Source organism: Heptranchias perlo, chromosome X (assembly GCF_035084215.1).
Source record: "Heptranchias perlo isolate sHepPer1 chromosome X, sHepPer1.hap1, whole genome shotgun sequence".
Taxonomy (NCBI): Eukaryota; Metazoa; Chordata; class Chondrichthyes; order Hexanchiformes; family Hexanchidae; genus Heptranchias; species Heptranchias perlo.
In genome coordinates this window covers 11,373,211-11,394,534 of record NC_090370.1, presented here as the reverse complement: position 1 = coordinate 11,394,534, position 21,324 = coordinate 11,373,211, and the positions used below count along the sequence as shown (strand labels likewise).

General features: G+C 46.3%; 1 protein-coding gene across 1 annotated transcript in view; it reads left to right on the top strand.

Moving 5' to 3' along the window:
- Positions 1–8,267: 8,267 nt before the first annotated feature.
- LOC137307271 (photoreceptor ankyrin repeat protein-like) overlaps positions 8,268–21,324 on the top strand; it is a 46,262-nt gene continuing 33,205 nt past the window's right edge. The window contains exon 1 of the mRNA XM_067976712.1: positions 8,268–8,558. The gene's annotated coding sequence lies outside the window, so the exon portion shown is untranslated. The remainder of the gene's footprint in view (positions 8,559–21,324) is intronic.

The following is a 21,324-nucleotide window of genomic DNA, read 5'->3' as shown; positions in this document are numbered from 1 at the left end:
ACACTAAGAGGATGAAAACAATTAAACTGTCACTAATTTTCAAAGTGGTCAAGGAACGTGAAGGACTCAGGCTGGCGCAGCTCATCGACCCGGGGGGGGGGGGTCACTTCCGCGGCGGGCCCCGCGCGTTGAGAGTTGCTGGCGTATCGATGCCTGGTTACATCCCCATGGAGGATGCAGGTTTTCATTGACGCATCCTGGAATGTCCTCCTTTTAAGCTCACCACATCCTGTTAACGGGTTGTTAACGCTTAACCTGGACACCTGCGCAAGCTGCACCCTCGCACTTGCACATTGCCATTTTCCCCCTGTTCTCTTTCAGCTGGGGATAGGCGCGTCACACGAGGCGAGGAAAGGAGATCCTTGAAAGAGGGAGAAAAGTTTTGGTGAGTTAGAAACTAGCAAGACCGATCAAAACATTGATCAGCCTGAGGTAACCTTTTTAAACATATTCAAGCATAAGCTGATTTAAGCAGACGCAAGGAGAAACTCTTTCCACTAGCAGGAGGGTCGGTAACAAGAAAACACAGATTGAAGATAATTGGCAAAAGAACCAGAGGGGATTTGAGGAGAATATTTTTTTACACAGCGAGTTGTGATGATCTGGAATTCACTTCCTGAAAGGGTGGTGGAAGCAGATTCAATAATAACTTTCAAAAGGGAATTGGGTAAATACTTGAAGGGGAGAAATTTGCAGGGTTATGGGGAAAGAGCGGGGGAATGGGGACTAAATTGGACAACTCTTTCAAAGAGCCGCCACAGGCACGATGGGCCGAATGGCCTCCTTCTGTGCTGTAAGATTCTATGATTCTATGAACGGAGGTAGTGTTCCTTGTCCCAGACTGCCTTGCCTTTGCAAATACCCAAACTGAAGATGGTTTGGTGAGTAAATGTAAGATCTGGTGTGGAATTAAGCCATACAGATCAGGAAGGCCCAGATTTGATCTCCGGACTGTGTTGAGTTTGCTGATCTCAGCCACTGTGGTGCTACAATTGGGCCTCAGTGCGCCAAGAGACGAGAGGGGGAGAAAACAATCAGCAAGGGTTCTCGCTCCTGGTTACTATCCAGTTGTCCTTGGGGGAAAGTTGACGTGTATGGACATCAGGTGAGGACGGAATTGGGCTCGGCAGTGATTCACTCGAGTCAAATAGACTGCCGACACTCACTGCCTGGACTCACACGTGCAGAAAGGCCACTTGAACGAGGAGCTGGAGAGGTACCGGTTCCTGTGGATGCATCCCCCTACCATCAGTCAGTGTATGTGGGGTGGTGGTGGGGGGGGGGTGGGGGAGTGAGGGGAGGAACAGTGAGAGGGTCAACATCCCATAATGAGAATTTCTTGGATCCTGTCATCTCTACAAATCAGCACAAGCACAGAGTCTGACCACGAGATAATCACAGATGAGGAAGGGCATTCCACCCATCTTAGTTCATCCATCCAGAGAGACCCTAAAGTTCCCCCCATTGCAGCATACAATTGGTTCTTAAATGATCCCAGGATTTTCACCTCCACTATTCTATCCGGGAGTCTATTCCAAGTGTTGATCACTCTCTGTGTGAAGAACAACTTCCTGATATCAGTCCTCAATTTACCTTTTACTGTTCGAACCTATGTCCCCTTGGCCTACTCTCATCATTTAGTTTGACAAATTCTTCTCAATTTACCTTTCCACACTATTTACTATTCTTTTGGAAGGATGTACTGATGGGTTTAGATGAAGTAAGGTGGGAGGAGACTAGTGTGGAGCATAAACACTGGTATAGACCAGTTGGGCAGAATGGCCTGTTTCTGTGCTGTAAATTCTATGTAATTCTTTGTAATATATCTCTATAAAATCATCTCTCAGATGCTTCCTTTCAAGGTTGAAAAACCCATGTTTCTCCAGTTTGTCTCATAACTGAGATCAACCTCATGGCTCTTCTCTGCACTGACTCCAGCGCTGGAATGTCTCCCTTGTGTCTCAGCAACCAGACCTGGACATTGTCCTCATAATGCGGTCTAACCAGAACCCTGTACAGTTCGATCACAACCTCATCTGACTTATATCCTGCAGCTTTAACTATATAGATCAAGTTACTATTGATTGCTGCTCTGCATTGGTTGGACATGTTGAGCGTTGAGTCGACTAAGACTCCTAGATCTTTTTCAATTTCATCCCTAGCTACTTTAACACCATTCATGGAGTACGTTTGCTGGCCATTTCCCTTCCTTCACTGTATTTTACACTTGTTTGGGCTTTTAAGCTCGATGGCCAAGTCATTTGTGTTTATCACGATGATGAAAATGCTGCACAGGAATCCTGAAAGAGGAACCCAGAGGAATGTGGCAGCTCCGCTAAACTGCCGCAGCTTCAAGCTTGGGGCTCTCCATATTGGGAGTTCCTGATCTCAGTCAGCTCCCAGCAGGAAATGCAGCCTGTGGGAAACCCATGGTTCCACCTCTACCATCTGCTCTCGTTTAGTGTAAACCACCAGACAGTCTGGGAATCTGAAATCGCCCATTCGACTGAACAAAAATGGGGGTAGGAATGATTCTGCTTGCAATCGGACCTCTGGTATTACAAAGTGGAATCAGACACCACAGAGACCAGCAACTGATGAAATACACAAAATGAGCAGAGCTGTGCCCAGAACCCACTCTCCTGAAGCAGGAGCAATTCTTTAGATCGCGTAAAAACACCTTTACCGCAGGAATGGCAGAAGCTGGGGGCTGGAAGCCTGTCCAACAACAACAACTTGCATTTATATAGCGCCTTTAAAGTGATATAAACTTCCCAAGGCGCTTTACAGGAGCGAATATCAGAGGAAATTTGACACCGAGCCACATAAGGAGATATTAGAACAGGTGACCAAAAGCTTGGTCAAAGAGGTAGGTTTTAAGGAGCGTCTTAGGAGAGAGAGGCGGAGAGGTTTAGGGAGAGAATTCCAGAGCTTAGGGCCTGGACAGCTGAAGGCACGGCCGCCAGTGGTGGAGCGATGAAAATCGGGGATGCGCAAGAGAATTGGAGGAGTGCAGAGATCCACCCAGTTAAGGGTGAATAAAAGGTAAACAGTTCTCTTGATAACCCAGTGGGTATACACGCAGTGTAGTGTGGTACAGATCAGTAAGGTGTGATAATGGGTCCACACTGAGTTACCTGATCTCAGGCACCACAGCGCTGGGGCCACTACAACTAACCTGGGCTAGGGAGAGACAAAATCAGTCAGAGTTTATACTCCTAATTACTATCCAGCATAGGTGCAATGACTGGGGGAGGGGGAGGAATGAAGGGGGGCATACAGCCCCTAAGTTTTATTTAGCACCCTGCCTCCTGCTCTAAACCCTAGAATTTCCCCTGATGTGTTCCTCCTCCCCCACCCCTAATCATTTCCTGCTGGAACATATCTGTGTGGATGCCAGGTGAGGACAGGAACAGTCTTGGCTGTGGTACCCTCCATGGGCAAATAGTATGATGACATTCGAATCTTCTGGAGGCGCATTAAAAACATCACATGTTGTTTTCGAAAATTACATCTTGTAAATTACAAACAGATGAGAGTTCATTGTGAAATACATGGAACTGGGCCTCATACCAGAATTTACTTTCAGTGTTAATGGATTTAACCCTTCCAACCCTGAATTGACATAAAAGAACAAGAAAGTATTGTATCCAATTCTGGGCACCACACTTTAGGAAGGCTGTCAAGGCCTTGGAGAGGCTGTAGAGGAGATTTATTAGAATGGTACCAGGGATGAGGGACTTCAGTTATGTGGAGAGACTGGAGAAGCTGGGATTGTTCTCCTTAGAGCAGAAAAGGTTAAGGGGAGATTTGATAGAGGTGTTCAAAATCATGAAGGGTTTTGATAGAGTAAATAAGGAGAAACTATTTCCAGTGGCAGGAGGGTCAGTAACCAGAGGACACAGATTTAAGATAATTGGCAAAAGAACCAGATGGGAGATGAGGAGAATTTTCTTTACGCAGCGAGTTGTTATGATCTGGAATGCGCTGCCTGAAAGGGTGGTGGAAGCAGATTCAATAGTAACTTTCAAAAAGGAATTGGATAAATACTTGAAAAGGAAAACTTTGCAGGGCTATGGGGAAAGAGCAGGGGAGTGGGACTAATTGGATAGCTCTTTCAAAGAGCCGGCACAGGCACGATGGGCCGAATGGCCTCCTTCTGTGCTCTAGGATTCTATGAAAGCAAACACTGAGCATGGTCTGTCACTTCACACCATGTCCTTCCAACAGCCCATGTACAACGTGCACTGCCTTGGATAATTCTGAATGTACTTACGTCGGGAATTTCCTCAGAGTTTCTCCCGATCGGTCGCCGTATCTTTGTCATATCTGGGGTTTCCACCGATCTTGCGCCGACCTTATTGCAGTCGATCAGGAGAAACCCCATAGAAATTCCCAACGTTAGTTTCCCAATGGAGGTACATGTCCACAATTGAGACAGTTTACCAACTTAGCAAGCAAGAGGCTTTTGTTACAAAGTGGGCCCCATTGTTTTTTATGTGTTCAGGGCAGATTGAAATTTCATAAGGCAAACCCATGTTTCCTATGAGCTGAAACTTACAAATTAAGGAGGAGAAAAAGAAAGACTTGCATTTATATAGCGCCTTTCATGACCTCAGGACATCTCAAAGCATTTAACAGCCAATGAAGTACTTTTGAAGTGTAGTCACTGTTGTAATGTGGGAAACACAGCAGCCAATTTGTGCACAGCAAGATCCCAAAACAACAATGTGACAATGACCAGATAATCTGTTTTAGTGATGTTGGTTGAGGGATAAATATTGGCCAGAACACCGGGGAGAACTCCCCTGCTCTTATGAAATGATGCCATGAGATCTTTTACGTCCACTTGAGAGGGCAGACTGAGCCTCGGTTTAATGTCTCATCTGAAAGGGGGCATCTCCGACAGTGCAGCACTCCCTCAGCCTGGATTATGTGCTCAAGTCTCTAGAGTGGGGCTTAAACCCACAACCTTCTAACTCAGAGACAAGAGTGCTACCCACTGAGCCATGGCTGACACCAGCAACAGTGAAGTGGGTTGGGAGCAGATAAGCCCCTGTCCTCTCAGGACACAGTCAGTGCATGGGCAAACCAAACCCAGGGGGTTTGGGGAGAAAACTGAAGGGGATTGAGACATCTGAAAAAAAAATCTACCTAGGGATCATTTTTGTGCCTTTAAATTCTTGCTTCAAAGAGTGGACCTGACATCATTACTGACTGTGCGTGCTCACAGTGGGCTGGGTATGGAATGTGACTTGGGAATATCCTGTTATATGTAATAGGTCAGGAGGAACACAAACGATGCTTGGACTTACGCATAAACAGGATGGCTTTACCAGCACTAGAATGCAACTCAATAGCTCTGTGCTAGGATCAGATCATTTATCGTGAAACTGGTTGTATATGGAGTAAGGAGATATACAAATTGCTGATTTTAAACAAACTGTTAGCAGTTCCCAACTATCAGGTTGACACGGTAATTATAAAGTTGTCCTGCTCTTATGCAGGTCTGAGTAAAAAAGAAAACAACTCCTTGGTTTTTGGCTGTCCTGATTTAATGCATATTGGGTTTCACCAAGTGAGCATTTAACTGTATATACTTTCTGCAAATTAGCGCCCTCTGGAGGCATCTGTTGGATCAACAAGATCAAAGCTGCTTGTGATCCTCGAAAACTACATTGTTACCATACAGCAGTGACACTTGTAACACAGCCCAGGGGCTGCTCCAAGTGGCTCTCAGCCTTCATTCACAGTCTACTTGACCTTTCATGACCTCAGGACGTCCCAGAGCGCTTTATAGCCAATGAGGTACTTTTGAAGTGTAGTCACTGTTGTAATGTAGGAAACGCAGCAGCCAATTTGCGCACAGCAAGATCCCACAAACAGCAATGCGATAATGACCAGATAATCTGTTTTAGTGATGTCGGTTGAGAGATAAATATTGGCCTGGACACCGGGAAGAACTCCTCTGCTCTTCTTTGAAATAGTGCCATGGGATCTTTTACGTCCACCTGAGAAGGCAGACAGGGCCTTGGTTTAAGGTCTCATCCAAAAGATGGCACCTCTGACAGTGCAGCACTGGGAGTGTCAGCCTAGATTTCATGCTTAAGTCCCTAGAGTGAGACTTGAACCCATACCTTTCTGACTCAGAGGCAAGAGTGCAACCCACTGAGCCACAGCTGTGGGATGCCAACTGAGTTGGGACTCCATTCTCTTCTGTTTTTCTTTCCTGACCGCCAGCTAAAATACAAATCGATGAGATGCACGGTTAACCCAACTGCCAAATAGCAAGAAATCGGACCCTATTAAAATAGAACTGGTTAATAGAATGATTTAATAGTCACGAGTGGATCTCCCCTGGCACTGCTCCTGGTGGTTCAAAGCATAGGCTGTTTTATAAGGACAGGAGCATTTTTACCATGCAATGCGCTAAGTATTATTCTACTGTCTTTCGGATGAGACGTTAAACTGAGGCCCCGTCTATCCACTCAGGTGGATGTAAAAGATCCCATGGCACTATTCGAAGAAGAGCAGGAGAGTTCTCCCCAGTGTCCTGGCCAATATTTATCCCTCAACCAACATCACTAAAACAGATTATCTGGTCATTATCTCATTACTGTTTGTGGGAGCTTGCTGTGCGCAAATTGGGTGCCGCATTTCCTACATTACAACAGTGACTACACTTCAAAAAGTACTTTATTGGCTGTGAAGTGCTTTGGGACATCCTGAGGTCGTGAAAGGCGCTATAGAAATGCAAGTCTTTCTTTACTGCAAAAGTGCATCTGGTGTGTCCCTTTAAGACCACATGGTGTAATTGCTTTTCTTTCCTCAGTTAGAAGCTGATTGATTTTAGCTCATCCTCAGGTAATTTAGAGGTCAGGCTAAGCTTTCTTTTATACTTTTTTTTAAGGTATATGTATATGCGAGTGCCTAGCCTCCCTTAAGCTACTGCTCACAGTAGCACGTTCGAAATCAGGAACTCACTGTGCAGAGAGTCCCAGGCACAGACCTGGGCTATGGTGCAGTGTTACTGGGAAGGGCCCACAAGCGAGACCCTGGTTGGGACTGTGGCCCTCGACAAACAGTTAGCAAATACACGCTGCCTTAGGATGGCCCAAAGCAGGCCCCTTGCAGGGTTTGTGAGATGTGAGGTGCCTGCAACTTTCCTGTCCTGGTTTGGTTTCACGGCACCTCCGACAGTGCAGCACTCCCTCAGTACTGGCTTGAGCCCACTCCCAACTTGCCCGCTATGTCACTGCACTCCTGGGCACTGGCATCGAGTGGAGGGGTGGGGGTGGAGGGCGGCAGGACTCTACAAACGCAAGTTAACCAATTGCAATCTTTTAAGCGTCAGGCTACCCCCCTCCCCATCCCCCCACCCCCGCGACCCCCACGGACCTTCCTGCCTGCAGGGGTCCTGGAACAAGACCCCGTGCCAGGTTTACTTCAGGCGCCCATCCACCTGGGCACCCAACGATAGGGAGTAAGTGAGGCAGGGAAAACGCCAAGTTTGCAACTCGTTTTGCCAGCCAATAGAGATGGCATTCGCTACAACTGAGGACCTCACCACAGGTGTCAGCTCTGGCTCAGTTGGTAGCGCTCTCGCCACTAAGTCAAAAGGTTGGGGGTTTGAGGGAGTGCTGCACTGTTGGAGGTGCCGTCTTTCAGATGAGACATTAAACTGAGGTCCTGTCTGCCCTCTCAGGTAGATGTAAAAGATCCCATGGCACTATTTCGAAGAAGAGCAGGGGAGTTCTCCCCGGTGTCCTGGCCAATATTTATCCCTCAACCAACATCACTGAAACTGATTATCTGGTCATTATCGCATTGCTGTTTGTGGGAGCTTGCTGTGCGCAAATTGGCTGCTGCGTTTCCTACATTACAACATCGCTAGGCTTCAAATAGTGCTTCATTGGCTGTGAAGTGCTTTGGGAAATCGTGAGGTCGGATAAATACAAGTTCTTTTTCCCACAGAAAGGGCAGGAGATCGATCAGCTGTTGATACCAGCCGGTTGGGACTTATTTATTTAGCAGCTAAGTTCAGTGCTGGAGCCAAGAGGTTGGAGTTCGCACTGCAAGCTACCAGTAACCCTGAGCTGTTTATAGTTGGTTCAACTGTTAAATTCATAACAAGATAGAGACCAGCTGCTCGACTACAATACACCGCCTTGTGTATTATCTTCCAACTACAACACAAGACTCAGCTCGGTGAAGCTAGCAGCTTTCAGCTCGACACAATATCATGATCACTGCAAACATGCTTCACACTGAAAGCTTCCCAGGACACTCCAACACTAGTGCCTGTATAAAAGGCAGTACACCTTTATGAGACAGCTAATCACTTTGAAAGTCCTTGATAGGATCACGGTGTCATTATGACCCTGTCATTTTAAGTTGTGCTTTCTTTAGCTGGCAGCTGAAGTGACGAAGGATTAACGAGGGTTGGAACTCATCTCCCCCACCGCCACTCGCTGCAGGTTTTTGCTCCATCTTCACTCAGATCGGAGTCCCGAGAGTGGAGAGAAGTGCTGTGACAGGACTCCCCTACGGGATGTGCCGTAAGTGTTGTGTATTTATCACTTAAATGTGACCGCCTATTAGTGTGATCATTCAGTTAGTGTGACGAAAGGGAAAATCTTTTGTTTAAAGCATCAATACTTCCGATGGCTGATTGGGGGGAATGCGCCGTTTGCTGCCGTGTGGAGTCGTACAGATCAGAGAGCCTAGGCTCAATTCCCGGTCAATGCCGAGTTCCCTGATCGCAACCGGATGGCGGTTAGGGAACCACGATTGGCCTCAGTGGCTTGGGCTAAGGGATTATCGCCTGTGGTTCCAGCTCCTGATCACTATCCAGGCATGTTCATGTGAACAGGATTGGGTTCGATTGTGACAGCCTGTGCAGTCGAATAGCCTGCTGACACTCGAGCTACCGATCTGGCGGTCGGTGCTGGAGGTGTCGCAGGGCAGGACTTTCTGCCTACCTGAAGTAAGGAGCACTGAGCTGGCAGTAGTTTCCGGAGTCGAAGCAATTTGCCTAATCTGAGCAAGCTCCCAGTGTAGGAAACACCTCTCACTGGGGGGAGATGAGGAATAGCCTGCAGCAGCTTAAAGGGCCAGGCACCCTCGCAACACTTTGTCTATAAAGATGTCTGAAAGGTCTGCTGCAGAGCCCAGTGCTGCTGCCGTGGCGGGAATGCGATCAGATGACGGAGCCGTCTCCCCCAGGATAGCAACTCGTGCATTGCCCCCCTGACAGCTTCCTCGCAGCCTGAATGTGTGGCAGAAAGGAGGCAGGGCAAAGTTGCTCAGGCAGCAGGACAAGAGGTGCGGCCTGCCGCAGGCCCATCTGCTGTATGATGACGGCCGCCTCAGTCCCAAGGGCATCATTTAAACACACAATGGCCAGCCAGCCCATGCACTTCTGGCACTTAGGTAGCACCTAGGAGGAGTAGCAGATTAAGGCTAAGTGTTTGTACCACACACTCGTACCAAGGAGAAGCACAGTGGTAAGAAGCAACAACAACAACTACTTGCATTTATATAGCGTCTTTACTGTAATCACAGGAGCGATTATCAAACAAAATTTGACACCAAGCCACATAAGGAGATATTAGGACAGGTGACCAAAAGCTTGGTCAAAGAGGTAGGTTTTAAGGAGCGCCTTAAAGGAGGAAAGAGAGGTAGAGAGGTGGAGAGGTTTAGGGAGGGAATTCCAGAGCTTAGGGCCTAGGCAGCTGAAGGCACGGCCGCTAATGGTGCAGCGATAAAAATAGGTGAAGCACCAGGTATGTGAGCTCATACAGTGAATGTTTGTGAGCTATTCTACCACAGGGGGCATCGTAGATAAACCTAAAACTGCCCTCTCCCAACATCCTGTCACATATACGCACACCCCCACCCACTCACACACACACACACACACACACACACACACATCAGGCCCATCAGCCTGTCATCCATCATAGGGAAGACGCTTGAAGGGATCCTAAGAGATGCCCTTTATGATCACGGGGAAAGAGAAGCAGCCACTAGAGATAATCAACACGGCTTCTGAAAAAGAAGGTCGTGTCTTCCAACTTGGTTGAGTATTTCGAAGAAATTACTAGGTTAGTGGATTAGGGTAATCCGATAGACATTGTCCACCTGGGGTTTCAGAAAGCCTTTGATATGGTACCTCACACTAGGTTACTTCACAAGATAGAACCTTGTGGTATCAGTAGGAATTTGTTGCACTGGATTAGGAATTGGCTCCAAACCCGCAGCCAAAAAGTTGTAGTCAACGGTTGTGCATCAGCCAGGAGACATGTTATACTAGTGGTGTTCCCCAGGGATCGGTCCTAGGCCTGCTACTCTTCGCGGTCTTTATTAATGACCTGGACAGTGGCGTGGGGGAATGGTCAGTAAGTTTTCAAATGATACTAAAATTTGCGCACGGGCTAAGATGTAGAGGAGTGCAACCTTCTACAAAAAGATGTAGATGCGTGAGGGGAATGGGCCACACAATGGCAAATGGCATTGAACCTAGATAAATGCACCACAGAATATACTTATCATTTACCGGAAAGTACACTGAAAGTGGTTGTGAGAGAAAAGGATCGAGGTGTTATTGTGCACAGATCACTGAAGGTTCATGACCAATGCAGAGAAGCCTTGGCCAAAGTAAACAGTTGTATTAATAGAACCATTCAGTACAAATCAAATCATTATACAGGTTGCTGGTTAGACTGCATCTGGAGTAGTGTGCTCAGTTTTGGTCCCCTCACATGGTGGGTGATATAATAGTCTTGGAAAAGGTCCAGAGGAGAGCTATGAGAATAATTCCTAGCTTAAAAATCCTTAGTTACACAGATAGGCTTAAAGAACTGGGCCTTTACTTTAAAGTAGCGTAGATTTAGAGGTGACCTGATAGAGGTCTATAAAATAATTAAAGGGCTGGAAAGCGTCCATATTGAGAGATTGGGGAGGACCAGGGGACACGAGATTAAACTATATAAAAGAATAGGAATAGACTGGATGTTGGGCGGTTCTTGTTTTCCCAGAGAATTGTGAGTCTCTGGAATGTGTTGCCGGCTGGTGTGGGGGGTGCTGACTCTCTGCCTTCAAGAGGGAGCTGGACCAGTTCCTGACTGGGGCAGAGATCGCATCATATAGAAGGTCAGTGAATTAATAGTTAACGTACACACGGTCAATGTGATCTCCTGGATTGGTTTCGATCGAGGGAATTGGAGAGGAATTTTCCAGAGTTTTATGTCCCTTGTTGGCCCTGTGTTTTTCTGTTTTTTTGCCTCTCCCAGGAGAGTACATACATGTGGAGGGTTGGGTGGGGGGGGGGGGGGGGGGATTGGGAAGGGTCTAGACATGATGCTCCAGTCATCATGAGGTGTGGGACATGCTGGATGGACCAGCTGGTCTATTCTTGCCCGTCATTTTCGTATGTTCGTACAACACAATGAGTTTTGATTGAAATGATGGTTCCACTAAAGTTGTTCTGCGTGCAGGGAGTGTTGGAGTACGCCGGCGGGCATGATCTTGGCACATCCACCAGGATCAATGCCCTTGAAATCTTTGGGCCCATTGGCAACGTTTGTAAGTGGCGTTGACAAGGCAGCATGAATGGGAGCTGTGTGAGTCAATGCACAAAGAGCAGGGTCTGTAAATCAAAGGATGTTGGTGGTGGGAAGGTGGGGGGGGGTGGTGGGGAGATGCAAACTGTTTGTGCAGTGGCCAGATCTGGAGGTCAAGAGAAAGCCTCCTGCATCAGTGTGGTTGGGATGTTCCTTGCAGGCAGGAAAAGGTTGTCCTACGCATCCTCTTTTAGCTTTTTCTCACAAAGTGCAGGTAGGAGCACCTCTCTGCCTGCATCCTCAGGGGCGGGAGTACCAGATGTTTGGTGCCATGCATCTTCAGGGCAGCCTCACCAGCCTGGTGTCCCTCTGTCTCCTCTTCTTCTTTCAGGAAGCATTGATTCCTCTTCATCATCCTGTTTCCCCTACCAGACTGCCACTGATCTCCCTTTCCCCACTAGACTGCCTTCTATTCTCCCTTCCCACACCAGACTGCCATTTATCCGCTCCCCTACTAAACACCCATTGACCCTTCCACATCCTCTGCTAATCTGTCATTTATCCCACTCCTCGCACTAGACTGCTATTGAGCTTTCCACTTCCCCAACAAGACTGTCATTCACCCCCCCTCCCCTACTAGACTGTCAACGATTCCACCTCCCCCACCAAAGATATAGCCCCAGTGAAACTGTTTAACAACATTTCCTTTGCCATTCACATTTCATTAATCCCGAGCTGTATATTGCAAGACATCCTCGCTCCTGTGAAGTCCAATCTTCCTGAACCAATCATCTTTTCTTGTGTGACATTGAAACAAACACCGACATTAGAATGATACAGCTGATTATATCAGGAGTCATTTTATTACTGTAACATCAACCCTACCCTACTAGATTTACATTCAAAAAACAATTTTAAGTAAAAATTAACAATTTCCCTTAGCTCCTCCTCGTCCCCATTCCCTCTCTCTCCAATTTTTATGATTTTAACTTTATCTCAGTTCTAACCGATATACCTATTTTAACTATTCTGTGCATTTTCCCCATTATTAATTAAAATGATTTCACTTGTGCCTACCAGACAGTGGACGGTGGGACTCGCATTAGGAAAAGTGGCTTGATTGACTAAAAACTGGGTCCAAATTCAACCAACTGAATGTCAGAATGCTAAAGATTGATAATGACAAAGGTGATCCTTGCTGTGTTTCACTCTATCTAACCAATGTAAGGAATCTTACAACACCAGGTTATAGTCCAACAGTTTTATTTGAAAATCACAAGCTTTCGGAGGCTTCCTCCTTCGTCAGGTGACCTGGTGTTGTAAGATTCCTTACATTTGTCAACCCCAGTCCATCACCGGCATTTCCACATCTATCTAACCATGCAGGGATCCTGCGAGACGAGATATCTAGTCCGTGGTGCTGGCAGCCTGATCGCTTCTGAATTGTTTACCCTATCCATGGCACAGGAAGATTTAAAAAGAACTTTAGTCTTTGTGGTGAATTTGCTTATATTGTAATTTTAACACCAATGATCTTTCTGTTCAAAATAATTGGCTAAGTAATTGAAGTACATTGAATAGATAGACAGTAACGGACATTACTTAAATAGAAATTGCACTTTCCGAATAATTTGCTGATTTACCTGTCACAAGGAATAATCCATACATTAAGGAAATGATGACTCCAGGGTCAAAGTGCACCGTATTTGCCAGAACATTCCAGAAAGCGAGCGTGCATGTGCGACGAAAGCAGAATTTTTCTCCTGCATCAAATAGGGAAAATGTCTCTATTATATTTTCGATGACTTTAGATAGACAGAGTAAGCATGAATTAAAGAAAATGACTTTGGATCTTTAAAAGAGTTCCTTTTTCCTTGTATCAGGGCCAACGCACAAAACGGTTCTGATTCATCCTCATTTTCTATGAGACACAAGCTGAGAGTGCAGGAAAGTTGTTTGATTATGTAAATCAGTCAAGATGCAAAAGCTGGGTTTCAGGCTCTAACCAAATTAGTGGGTATTTTATTTGTGGATTCCAAACCATGTTCATCAGACTGTGGGGAACTGGATGAAATAAATGGACTGGCCTATCATGGGAGTTTTGTTTTGAGAGGAGTCAAGTGTGAAAAGCAAATGGACTATCAGACGGCTCAGAGAATACTGTTCACACCTTATCTACTGAAGTGTTAGAAACAGTTAATTGAGAAGAATCCATTCGATCATTAAAATGAAAAAAAGACTATAATTGAGAAGCAGCTGTAGACTACCCTGTTCTTTAATTTGCACCATTTCCACCACAAGAAGGGGTTAACAGGGGTTTTGTGCAAGGTCAACTTCCCACATAATGTCCATCAAAGATTCTGTCAAAAGCTACTTAAAAGAGCTGCAAGGGTTTTGGATTGTCTCTTCTTGTAAGTCAGGTATTGTATTACTAGTTTCTTGCTGTGTCTTTTTGTTTCTGTGTAATATCTTGTGAATAAACCAACTATTAGTTTTAGCCTATAGCTGATGATTTGACAGCGTAGTATTATTGCTTTTTGTGGAGTAGAAAGAAGAATGTGATGGACATTCCATTTGGTCTCCAGTGTGATACACCGCAGGTCAGGTGTCATTCTTAGTCCTGTGGCATGCTCCCCCACTCACCCATGAGGTTTTTGGTTCACAGGAGATTCCATTTGCTTATGGAAGCTGCCTTTTTGCCAAGAGCAATAGAAAAAAATGACAGTGAGAATTCCTGAACCATGACAACAGCTACAATGGCCTAGAAATTCGATGGCATGCGCCCGTTTTTTGGGCGCCTAAGCCTCCAATATGGCGGGCTCATTTCCAGCCAGAAGTGCGCCGCCTGCCATATTGGATTGGGCTTCTCCATAGGCGTCCAGAGCACATGCCAAAACTATTTAAAGATAGGAACATATGAACAGGAGTAGGCCATTCAGCCCCTCATGCCTGCTCCGCCATTTGATAAGATCATGGCTGATCTGTGATCTAACTCCATATACCTGCCTTTGGCCCATATCCCTTAATACCTTTGGTTGGCAAAAAGCTATCTATCTCACATTTAAAATTAGCGATTGAGCTAGTATCAATTGCCGTTTGCGGAAGAGAGTTCCAAACTTCTACCACCCTTTGTGTGTAGAAATGTTTTCTAATCTCACTCCTGAAAGGTCTGGCTCTAATTTTTAGACTGTGCCCCCTACTCCTAGAATCCCCAACCAGCGGAAATAGTTTCTCTCTATCCACTCTATCTGTTCCCTTTAATATCTTATAAACTTTGATCAGATCACCCCTTAACCTTCGAAACTCCAGAGAATACAACCCCAATTTGTGTAATCTCTCCTCGTAACTTAATCCTTGAAGTCCGGGTATCATTCTAGTAAACCTACGCTGCACTCCCTCCAAGGCCAATATGTCCTTCCGTAGGTGCGGTGCCCAGAACTGCTCACAGTACTCCAGGTGCGGTCTAACCAGGGTTTTGTATAGCTGCAGCATAACTTCTGCCCCCTTGTACTCTAGTCCTCTAGATATAAAGGCCAGCATTCCATTAGCCTTATTGATTATTTTCTGCACCTGTTCATGACACTTCAATGATCTATGTACCTGAACCCCTAAGTCCCTTTGGACATCCACTGTTTTTAACTTTTTACCATTTAGAAAGTACCCTGTTCTATCCTTTTTTGATCCAAAGTGGATGACCTCACATTTGTCTACATTGAATTTTATTTGCCACAGTTTTGCCCATTCACCTAATCTATCAATATCGCTTTGTAATTTTATGTTTTTATCTACACTGCTTACAAAGCCACCAATCTTTGTTTCATCGGCAAACTTAGATATGAGACTTTCTATGCCTTCATCTAAGTCGTTAATAAGTATTGTGAATAATTGAGGCCCCAAGACAGATCCCTGCGGGACTCCACTAGTCACATCCTGCCAATGTGAGTACCTACCCATTATCCCTACTCTCTGTCGCCTTTCGCTCAGCCAACTTCCTAACCAAGTCCGTACTTTTCCCTCGATTCCATGGGCTTCTTAGCTAACAGTCTCTTATGTGAAACTTTATCAAATGCCTTCTGGAAGTCCATATAAATAACATCCATTGACATTCCCCTGTCCACTACTTTAGTCACCTCTTCAAAAAATTCAATCAGGTTTGTCAGGCACGACCTACCTTTCACAAATCCATGCTGGCTCTCTCTGATTAACTGAAAATTCTCGAGGTGTTCAGTCACCCTATCCTTAATTATAGACTCCAGCAATTTCCCCACAACAGATGTTAGGCTAACTGGTCTATAATTCCCTGGTTTCCCTCTCTCTCCTTTCTTAAAAAGCGAAGTGACATGTGCAATTTTCCAATCTAGAGGGATAGTTCCTGAATCTGGAGAACTTTGAAAGATTATAGTTAGGGCATCTGCAATGTGCTCACCTACTTCCTTTAAAACCCTGGGATGGAAACCATCTGGTCCTGGGGATTTGTCACTCTTTAGTGCTATTATTTTCTTCATTACTTTGGCTTTACTTATGTTAATTTTATCAAGTCCCTGTCCCCGATTCAATATTAGTTTTCTTGGGATTTCCGGCATGCTATCCTCTTTTTCTACTGTAAATACTGACGCAAAGTAATTGTTCAACATGTCCGCCATTTCCCCATAGTCAATGACAATATCCCCACTTTCAGTTTTTAAGGGGCCAACACTGCTCCTGACCACCCTCTTTTTCCTAATATAACTATAAAGGTTCTTCGTATTGGTTTTGATATCCCTTGCAAGTTTCTTTTCATACTCTCTTTTTGTAGCTCTTACTATCTGTTTTGTGACCCTTTGTTGATCTTTGTATCTTTCCCATTCGCCAGGATCTGTGCCATTTTTTGCCTTTTTGTATGGCCTTTCCTTATGTCTTATACTGTCCCTTACCTCTTTAGTTGTCCATGGCTGTTTTTTTTGGCAAGTAGAGTTCTTGCCCCTCAGGGGTATAAACCGATTCTGTATCACGTTAAATGTTTCTTTAAACATTTCCCACTGATCATCAGTCGTTTTACCCATTAAGAGATTTGCCCAGTTTACTGTGGACAGTCTCTGTCTCATCCCATTGAAGTCGGCCTTACCCAAGTCTAGAAAGCAATGAATAACTTACTTAAATAAGCGTCCTGCGTCTGTTGTGGGACCCTTTTCTGATTTTGGGCTGCCGCAGCGCCTAATCTCGCCCAGCGACTCGTGGCGCCAACAGGCATGAAGGATCCTTCACCAGCGCTATTGAAAGGGATCCTGCAGTACTTACAGGTTAGTTGCTGGTTTGTCATTTCAGGCTGCTGGGTAACCTCTGGGTGTATTTTGGTCTGTTACCTGACTCTGGAAAGTTAATTCTGACTGCGGAGAAGATTTTTCTGATGTTGTACTGTTGTTGGCTGCTTTATAAATAGTTTGACTGCAGACGTGGGTGGTCTCATACGGCTGCCTTTGGAGCTGGAGAATGTGGAGCAGCAACGACGAGACCACAGAGCAGGAGCAGCTGCCACAGGAGGGAGGAGGAGGAGGAGGGCACTGCGCAGCGGCCATACCCACTGCGGGTATTCAGGGAGCATTTCTCCCACATTAACGTCCTTGAGGAGCAATGTCTGAGGTGCCTTCGCTTCACAAAGGAGGCTCTTACTGAGCTACATCACCTGCTGCAGCCACAACTCTATCCTCGCACCAGGACAAGGACAGCACTGCCTGGTCGATGCCCATCAGCCATCTTCGGTCGACTTGGCCTTTGACATCAGCATCCGAGCCCCTCCAGCCGAACTAGTGTGTGATCTCACCCTCCGGCGAGCTGGCACCTGTGGCGTCCTGGCCCCCTGCCCTAGCGCCTGCACACTTGTGCCCTGTGATTCACCACGTGAAGACCCCTCCTCTAACCTAGTCTCTAAAGTACGAGTGGTGCCAATCTCTGAGCTGGTGCCTGCGAGAGTCAGATCAAGTGATGGTGCATCTTGGCCTCCTCTTCCTCCACTGGCAGAGATAGCTCCACATTTTCAGCAGCTAAAATGAAAGAGCAGGACAAAGGTTAGATTTTAGTGTGAAGAGAGAGAGAGATGAATGTCTGGTGAAAGCAGCTGCAGCTTGTTTTTTTTTTAATTCGTTCATGGGATGTGGGCGTCGCTGGCGAGGCTGGCATTTATTGTCCATCCCTAATTGCCCTCGAGAAGGTGGTGGTGAGCCGCCTTCTTGAACCGCTGCAGTCTGTGTGGTGAAGGGAGTTCCAGGATTTTGACCCAGCAACGATGAAGGAACGGTGATATATTTCCAAGTCGCGATGGTGTGTGATTTGGAGGGGAACGTGCAGGTGGTGTTGTCATGCAGAGTGTGTGGGATGAGATAGAAATAAGAGGGGACTAAGAGGGTGACGTCTCCTCCAGCGTTGCCAGTCACCATGGCCTTGACTCTGCCCCTGCCCATGATTTCCAACACACTCTCTTTGAGGGGGGAAAGGGCAGGCAGGTGGGCTCGGCCTCCTCCGCTGGCAGCCTCCTGTCTGGAGTTATGCGCAACCTTCTCCTGTAAGAAAGAGGGGAGTGTGTTAGTGAGAGTCTTGTGAGATGTTTAGAGAATGTGCCTGTCATGGTGGAATAGCTGGTATGCAGTGTGTCAGATGTGAGGTGTGGGGAAGTAAGGGTTGAAATAGTGTTGAGTGTGTGAGTGTGAGGAGAAGGGGGTGCAGTGAAGTGTGGTGCAATGATTGTAGGTGTGTGAAGGAGAGCAGGGTCGGGGAGTATTGTGAGTAATGAGGCTGGGGTGGTAGAGGTGTGAGCAGAGAGTAAGAGAGAAGGATTCTGACCTTGACAATTCTGGTGAGGTCATTGAACCTTTTCCAGCATTGACCTCCTCAGTGACCTCTTACCACTGGTGGTGGAGTTGTTGCCTGGAGGGCTTCCTGCCCCCTGGGGGGGAAGAGGATCTATCTCCTCCTGTCCACTGCCTGCACCTGGGCCTCCAAGGCAGCATCAGAGAACCTTGGTGCCCTCTCAGTGTTTTCTACACCCATTTCTCTGTTCAGAACTGTTTCCTTCCTTCTGTAGCCAGAGTGCACCTCCCCTTTAAGAGGCATCAGCGATGTCCAATAACTGGCCCCCCAGAGAGGTGTGCAGCCATTGAATAGCCTGGGTCGAACTGGCTGCACACCTGAGCCATGATCATTAACAGGCAGCATGGATATTACGTGCTGCCTGGGACAACACTAACAGGCACATAGAGACACACCCTGCCCCATACGTGCCTGTTTTTGGGTACGATTGAATCTCTAGACCAATAACTTGTATTTATATAGCTCTTTACATGTAGAAAAGTGGCCCAAGGCACTTCACAGAGGCGTGAGAAAAAAAATTGGATGCTGAGCCAAAGAAGGAAATATTAGGAGGGGTGACCAAAAGCTTGGCCAAAGAGGTTGGTTTTAAGGACGATCTTAAGAGAGATGGAGAGGTGGAAGGGGTTTAGGGAGGGAATTCCAGAGCGTGGGGCCTAAGTGACTGAAGGCACGGCCACCAATAGTGAGGCAGAAGGAGAGGGAGGTGCACAAGATGCTTGATCTTTAATACACGCCTTGATGGTGTTTACCAGTTTGCTTGAAACTTTCTGTGACCAGTGAACAGGACAGGGTGCTGATTCCACAGGAATTGCTGGACGATAATAGACCAAGGTCCATCTGGTTCATCTTCTACTATCTTGGTAGTCGCATGATACAATGATAATGGAGTTGTTGACTAATGATGGCAATTAATCTCCAACAGACCCAGACATGACACGAGGGAAACCCCCAAGTGGTGGAGAGCTTTGGGAACCACAGGTCCAAAGTCACCTGTTCTTTGATTACCACGTGGATGCAAATTAACATTTAATTTTCCCAGCACTGCATGTTTTTATTTGAATAGGCCAGCTGACTTTTATTAGTGTGGAGATGGTGCTGGAGGGGGGGGGGGGGGGTGATGCTTGTGGTCCTGCTACACCCTATTGGCTTGAACAAAACATGGCACGCCCATTGCCCCAACAAGGATTAACAGCCAGACATTTTGCATTCCTGCCTGGAGTATTCATAGGTCACTGTGGAACAATGACAAATTAGTTTGCGTTTGTGTCTGTCAATCTAGCTACTTTAGAAAAACACTAACAAAATAAAGAAGAAAGAACTTGCAATTATATAGCGCCTTTCATGATCCCAGGGTGCCCCAAAGCACTTTACAGCCAATGAAGTTCTTTTTTAAAGTGCAGTTACTGTTGTAATGTAGGAAACGTGGCAGCCAATTTGCACACAGCAAGATCCCACAAACAGCAATGTCGGATAACAACCAGATAATTGGATTTTAGGTGTTGGTTGAGGGATAAATATCGACCAGGACATTGGGGAGAACTCCTCTGCTCTTCTTCAAATAGTGCCGTGGGATCTTTTACATCTACCTGAGAGGGCAGATGGGACCTCGGTTTAACATCTCATCCAAAAAGTGACACCTCCAACAATGCAGCACTCCCTCAGTACTGCACTGGAGTGCCAGCCTGGATTATTTGAACCCTCAACCTTCTGAGTCAGAGGAGAGAGCGCTACCACTGAACCAAGGCGGACACTCCTTTAAAGGGGCAATGCTTTCATGAAAAAGGCATTTTGTTTGGCGGAAGGCAAAAAGGAAGAGCGATGCATTATTTTCACCTAATTGATATTACGCAGAAGCAATGTGGTGATCCTTTTGACAATTTAAAGGATTGCATCGTTTGTTTGGAAACGAGAGAGAAAAGTAATTACTTTGTTTTTCAAAAAGAAACATTGCCCCTTTAACTCCTCACCAGACTAAGCAAGCTCCTGTTAATAACCTCTATTAGGGTGGCCCCATGAAAAGTATTAAAGCTCGGTCTGTTGATGTGAAGTAGCTGCTAGCTCTCATCATGGTGTGTGATAAGATACAGGAATGTTGAGAGGGGAAATCAGGAAGGGACTTTCTCTTCTTGTAAGATCTGGCTGGATTTTTTATTTGTGCTTGCCAACTATTCCATAATCGTCAGAAATACGTCCAGGATACTTGTTCATAGCTTTACGCCATGGTATCTAGAGCTGATGGTGAAGCACTCCTATCTTCTCTGGCCCTCTGTCTGTGAGGGTCTGCTGTGGAGCAGAAAGTTAAGTCTAGTAATCAACAGTGTAAGTACCCTTTTAACGACATGATAATTGTTAATGACTACTAATCATCCTCTCTTGCCCAGAAAGTGAACAATTTTTTTTTTTTTTTTTTTATTCGTTCATGGGATGTGGGCGTCGCTGACGAGGCCAGCATTTATTGCCCATCCCTAATTGCCCTCGAGAAGGTGGTGGTGAGCCGCCTTCTTGAACCGCTGCAGTCCGTGTGGTGACGGTTCTCCCACAGTGCTGTTCGGAAGGGAGTTCCAGGATTTTGACCCAGCGACGATGAAGGAACGGCGATATATTTCCAAGTCGGGATGGTGTGTGACTTGGAGGGGAACGTGCAGGTGGTGTTGTTCCCATGCGCCTGCTGCTCTTGTCCTTCTAGGTGGTAGAGGTCGCGGGTTTGGGAGGTGCTGTCGAAGAAGCCTTGGCGAGTTGCTGCAGTGCATCCTGTGGATGGTGCACACTGCAGCCACAGTGCGCCGGTGGTGAAGGGAGTGAATGTTTAGGGTGGTGGATGGGGTGCCAATCAAGCGGGCTGCTTTATCTTGGATGGTGTCGAGCTTCTTGAGTGTTGTTGGAGCTGCACTCATCCAGGCAAGTGGAGAGTATTCCA